Below are 6,000 nucleotides of genomic sequence, written 5' to 3'. Positions count from 1 at the left end.
GCAGGAGTGTGAGGGGGTGGTCAGTCAGGTACCCCTAAATTTCTGCCACTTAACTCAGAAGCCCCTCATCACCAGCACTATGATATCCTCATTCTGAGTCATTAGTGAGCACTTTTCCATTTAGGGCTTTTCAGATGAAACTAGTCAGATTAATTTCTAGTGCCTATCACAGTCCCCAGGACAGAGTAGATAATGAAAAAATAAGAAAAGAGTCAGTAAACTAATTTTTAAAGATATAGCAACATGTTTTCAGGTATTAATGAACAAAACAAACCATATTTTTCATTTGTCATGTTTCATTGGTTTAGTTGGGACATCTGGTAGAAATAATGCAAGGCAGACACTGTTTATATATATATATATATATATATATATATATATATAATATTATAATAAAAGAACTAGTGGAGTTCAATATTTGGTGTGAGTGGGTAAGTGGAACTCCAGTTAACAAAAAGTGATATTGTCAAGAAGGAAACCATACTTTGATAGTGTGTAAGAGAGAAACAGGATCACAAATTGAACTTTGGTTGTACTCAAACTGTTAAGTTGGAACATGACCTGGGAATATCACTAGATTTATCACTTTTGATGCTTTTCAGATTGCTTAGGTGGCCAGGATGCCCTTTTAAACGCTCCATCTGACTGACTGTCTGCATCCTTTCCTACAGAGCACAGGCTTTGCTACAGTGATCCCTGCATTTATCATGTTCAGATGTGTCTATTTCAATGTGTTTTTCTGAAACTAGGGGAGAAAAACCATGTGGAGATTGCAGCTGGTACCAAATGCCGTACCTCACCTCATTGTATAAGACAATCTCCAAAAGAACATTACTTAGACTCCCATGTACACAGAGAAAACATCCCTCAGGGAAGATTATCTAGCTCACTTCATGAGTGTCTAATTGAAGATTCTCCCAAAGTGAATATGTAACTTCCTAAAAGCCCCACAAATATCCTTAAATATTACACATAGCATACAGGGCACTTTAAAGAGGACATTTTGTTATTAAAAATACCTATATTTGAAATACTATTGAAGAAAGAATTCATTTTCATAGTAATAGTTTCCTTGTCTATAGGCATGTGTCCTTTCTATCCTAATGTGTTTTGGTTCTAACATGCATTTGTGACTTTGGCTTCATAGAATATAATTGTGACTTATTCTTTTTTTCCTTCATTCAATAAATATTTACTGAGCACCTCCACCTTTAAATAAGTCTACTATACTCCATAGGAGATACAAAAATGTTTAACACACAAAAAATAAATAGACCCTCAGGGGCTTACAGAGTAGGACAGAAAACAAGAAAATCACGTAGATCTTTTTATAATATAAAATATAAAGCAGTAAGTTCCCTGTGAAATGTGTACATCAGTCATTCTCAGCCAGCCAGAGAGGGTGGTGAAACTTTCCAAAGATTTTCTTGTAAAATCACATACTGAATTCTTTAAAATATGATGAATTTGAAATCAAGTCAAGAGTTAATTGAAGTTGAGTACCAGTAAATCTAACAGTTTCGGGCAGTGAGGCATATACATTTATATTTAATTGGCAAAAGTCACCTGATTGAGAAATCTGTCAATCACAGTGTATGAATGGCTAACTCAATCACCTGAGTGACTGATATAGCCATCAATGAAGAGTATTGTTATTAAAATACCTGGAAAAAGTATCAACTATAAATAAATTAGTTGGCTGGGAATAGAGTTTCAGATTTATGTAACATGTAGGAACCTCTGTTTTATGTTTGCTTATTTTCTATAACTCAATTAAATTTCTGCCAATACGGCAGAAAAAAAATTTAATATATAACCAACCACTTCTCTTTTTCTAAGGCAGTGCTAAATTTTGGGAAATCTTACATAGGACAAGACATTGGAGAGACTCAGTGGATCCTCAGCGTCCCCTTCCTGGCTGAGTGAGATCCATTGTTTTATCTGGACCCATTTACCAGTACATATACGTTGCCTTGTAGGCATCTCTATTCCTCTGTTTCTTCTTCCTCTATTTCCTGTACTTCCATGCCACATTCATAGGTACAAGAATCATGCTACTATAGCCATGCAAAACTAAGGCACAGAAATCCCTGGAAGGCTGTCTGAGGGCTTGTCTTTTTCCTCCACTTTCATGGTGCTGCTTGGGAAGTAAAACTCAGAATGTTTGTCTGGGAGGGAACCATCTATTTCAGTATCTTGTCTTCATCGTGTCTCACCTCTCACTTTCCTTTTTTCCAAAGAAAAATTTTCTATTTGAGTGAGTGTGAAGATTCCCCTCTTCAATCCACCCCTCTTAAATATTTATTGTATACATAGTATTTCTCCATTTACTGAGGGAACCAGTCTCTTGGAAGACAATAGGCAGGACAATTCTTTTTTCTGCCTTCTTTCATCTCTCCCATGAAGTACTGAGTAGGAAAAGGTCTAGCAACTTGACATGGGGGAATAAAGCAAAGTAAAAGGGGTAATATCCAAGAAAAAAATCACAACGAATAATATGTCAAATATGGTTATTCCTACATTTATGTATATTATAATCACCTCATGATTTTTTGATCAAATAAAAATCAAATATATAATAAAACTATAAAAATGGAATAACATATCAGAACGTGTATTCATTATTTCAACATTAATCCTTGAATGAACATTTAAGGCACTGTCTCTAGTGGCTCAGGATGCAAAAACTAATAAATTCTGTCCCTTTTTTTTAGATGCTTATGACCTATTGGGGATGACAACACATGAATAAGAGCACAAAAGTATTACAGATTATGAAAATACAAGAAAGTAGACTGTGGATGAAGATCTAGGTGTCATCAATTCTATTTAGGTGGGGAAGGATTAGGCAAGTCTTCATAGAGGTGAAAAATCTTGAGTTGAGTGTTGAAAGATGGCCAGATGTTCTCTAGCTGGTCAGAGCTGTGAAGGTCTTCCAGGAAGAGCAAGCAGGAATAGAAGAGAATATAAGGCATGGCATAAGCAAGTAGGACGTAGACTAGAGTGAGGGAGTCTGATGAAAAAGAAAATATGAGCAGTTTGACAAAGCAATGACACAGGGTGGGTTACGTTAGGGGAAAAATAGCTAAAGACGTAGAATTCTGAAGGACCCCATATGTCATTCTACAGAGCTCTGTAGGTCATTTTGAAAGATTGAGAATTTAGTCAAAAGGTGTTGAGGAACATTGCATGGTTTTAGAGGAGGGGGGGTTAATAAGATTGAACTTAATCTTAGGGATATCATGTTGGTTTCAACTGTGGAGGACAAATGTGAGGCAAGCACAGATAGAAGTAGGGAGACAATTTTGGAGAACAGTTCAGAAATGTTGGCAAGCCATATTTAAAAGCAGATGGATGAATATATAAAGAAGATGTGGTACATATATATATAATGGAATATTACTCAGCCATAAAAAGGAACAAAAGTGGGTCATTTGTAGAGATGTGGTTGGACCTAGAGACTGTCATACAGAGTGAAGTAAGTCAGAAAGGGAAAAACAAATATCTCACATTAACCCATGTATGTGGAATCTAGAAAAATGGTACAGATGAACCAGTTTGCAAGGCAGAAATAGAGACACAGATGTACAAGATGAATATATGGACACCAAGGGGGGAATCGGGCGGTGGGATGAATTGGGAAACTGGGATTGACATATATACACTAATATGTATAAAATAGATAACTAACGAGAACATGCTGTATAGCACAGGGAACTCCACTTCGCTGTACAGTAGGAACTAACACAACATTGTAAAACAACTATACCCCAAATTAAAAAAAAAAAAGCAATCTGTAGTAGTGATGGGGAAGCAGTAGCTTCAGAGTGTTGTAAGGAGTTTGAATTAATAAGACTTTGAGTGCCCATAATGTCTAAATGTGAAGTGAAACCCTAGAATGACTCTAGATTTTTGGCATGGGTCTCTGGTGTGTGGTGGTATATTTCACAAAGATAAAAAATAAAAAAAGAAGCAGGTCTATTTGGGGAGAAAAGTAATCCAGTAAATAAATGAAATGTAGAATAATTAGTCTGATTGGATCTTTTTAATGCTGATTTTTTTTCTTATCACTATATAAATGAAGGTTTTGAAATGCTGGGTTTAAGGCACATAATACCATACTGACACATATACTTTTCTCAGTGATCTGCTGTAGGTAATTTCAGTACTTCATTTCAAAGTTCTAGCTGCCACCTGGAGCTTATATATCTAAGCAGACCTCAACATCTAGAATCATTATTCTCCTCTTTACTTGTAGCATATTACACTAATGAATATTTTGTGTCATTTGGAGGGCAAGATTTCGGATTGATCATACTTCCTCTTCTTTTAAAGATTTATGAGCTTTATAAAAGGCTTTATTTCAGCTGGGAATTATCCTGTATCATGTTCTGAACTATGTTCTTCATCTAGTCTCCCATTAATATTAAACCAAAGTCAACAACAACAACAACAACAATGAAACCTTATGAGAGAAGGCAGTACAATTCTGAGGATGCAATTATGTTTATGAACTTAAGAGCATGCTCCCCTTTATGACACTTTTAAATTAACAGAATTTCATCTCAAGTCACCAACTAAACAGATGGTATTGACCAGTGGGAATCTTTTTAGTAAATGGAATAATTTTTTAAATTGTGCACATGCAAATTTGGCCATGGCATTTATGAAAAATATTCTGACACTAGACCTGTTAAAGGATGGAGTAGGAGATAGTAGCATGTGAAGTCAGTGTCAGGTTGCTTTGGCTGTCACTTTAATGTTAGGGCCAATTTTGTCTTCAATTAAAGAAAAAAAGTACTGATTTTTGGTTTTTCTCTCTCCCACCTTACCATTCTCTCCTGTTTTTCATTTCTGATGCTTGTCAGTTTCCAGACATGCCTAGCATAAAATAAATCAATCAATTGACTCTTTCAATTATTTTTCTCATTCAATAAGCATTCACTGAGATAGTGAGTAAATGTGGGAAAACAAATGTAAACTGGTTTATAAGCTATAAGGACTCTGATATGAGTAATGGCTTCATACTGGCCTTTGCTACTCGACTACTAGAATAGTGGATTTTCTTATGCTACTTTTTCTTATCTCCCTAAGCAGAACAATGCAATTAGACCAGTAGTAATGTATTCCCACTTTTCATGAGTACATGCTGTGGCGTGAGACAAGGTAAAACAGATCATTGCTTCCAGTGGTCAGTCATGGGAGATGATGTGGCCCAGTGAGGAATAGGAGATGACAAAGCCAGGTAAGGAAACTGTACTTAATCAAGGGGTGGTATCACACCATCGTGGGTCCCTATGATTTCAGAAAGGCAGCCCAACCTTGTTGGCTTCTCTTCTGGGGAGGAATAGGTCATCGTTCTAGAAAGGACATCTAGCTCCAGAGAGAGTATTACAGCTTGTGGGAGTATTACAGCTTGAACCAGAGAAAGGAGATAAGTAGGGAAATGCTTACTGGTGCCAATAGGCTTCTATTATAGTGGCACTGTAGCCAATACATATGTCCTGTTACTATTTGTATTAGTTCTCTATTTCTGTATTGCAAACTACCATAAGCTTAGTGGCTAAAAACTCACATATTTATTATCTCATAGTTTCTGTATTTGGGGAATCCAGACACAGCTAGTGGATACTCCGTTTCAGAGCTTCTCGAAAGGCTGAACTCAAGGTGCTGACCAAGACAAGGGATTCATCTGAAACTCAAATAGGAAAGGGTCTACTTTCAAGCTCAAATGTTGGTTGGCGAGATTCAGTTCTTTTTGATTATCAGGCCGAGTGTTCAGGCCCTTGCTGATACTGGCCAGAGGCCATTCTCAGTTCCTTGCCATGTGGGCCTTTTCAATGGCTGGCTTACTTCATCCAAACCAGCAGGGGAGAGAGTCAATGAAGTCTCCTAGCAAGACAGAAATTACAATCTTAGAAGGGACTTCCCACCCTTTACCTTATCCTATTGTTTGGAAACCAGTAATAGGTCCTCTTTCATACTCAAGATGAAGGGTGT

Source organism: Lipotes vexillifer, unplaced genomic scaffold (genome assembly GCF_000442215.2).
Source record: "Lipotes vexillifer unplaced genomic scaffold, Lipotes_vexillifer_v1.1 scaffold49, whole genome shotgun sequence".
In the NCBI taxonomy this organism is placed as follows: domain Eukaryota; kingdom Metazoa; phylum Chordata; class Mammalia; order Artiodactyla; family Lipotidae; genus Lipotes; species Lipotes vexillifer.
This window is presented reverse-complemented; position numbering follows the sequence as displayed.